Source organism: Malassezia pachydermatis, assembly GCF_001278385.1.
Source record: "Malassezia pachydermatis strain CBS 1879 chromosome Unknown scaffold21, whole genome shotgun sequence".
Taxonomy (NCBI): Eukaryota; Fungi; Basidiomycota; class Malasseziomycetes; order Malasseziales; family Malasseziaceae; genus Malassezia; species Malassezia pachydermatis.
In genome coordinates this window covers 3,894-4,471 of record NW_017253157.1, presented here as the reverse complement: position 1 = coordinate 4,471, position 578 = coordinate 3,894, and positions in this window count along the sequence as shown.

The following is a 578-nucleotide window of genomic DNA, read 5'->3' as shown; positions in this document are numbered from 1 at the left end:
GTCCAAGGCCTATCGACCAAGCCCTCGACGGTCCCGTACCCCTCTCTCTCCGCCTTGCGCGTGAGAAAGACCTCTACGAAAGAGCCAGGGCCTACAGCCGGGACTGCGACATTCTTTTCCGCCAGAGAAGAATGGTCTCCATGTCCCCCAGGCCGCCATTGGCCACAAGGCCGACAACAGAGGCCACCACGGCCACCACGGCCACAACAGCCACCACAACAGTGTCGTCCCCCAATGTAAACAAACACGCGCCCCTCCACTCTCTTCGCCCCTCCCCACTCCGCAGCAGGCTCCCCAGGCCAATCACCTCCTCGCCTCCCCTGCAGCAACACGTGCCCCCCAGGAGCACACGTACACGCGTCCCTCAACACGCGCTACGCAGGTCCGCCCGTTTTCAAGCCAGCGCGCCGTCTACGACTCCTCACCAGCGATGCACGGGGGTGAGTGCCAGCGCCCCGTCTACGACTCCTGACCAGCGATGCACGGGGGTGAGTGCCAGCGCGCCGTCGCCTGCTACCGCTCCCGGCCAGTCCGCGGCCAGGGCGCCTACCACGCCCGACGACCCGTGCATCGTCCTC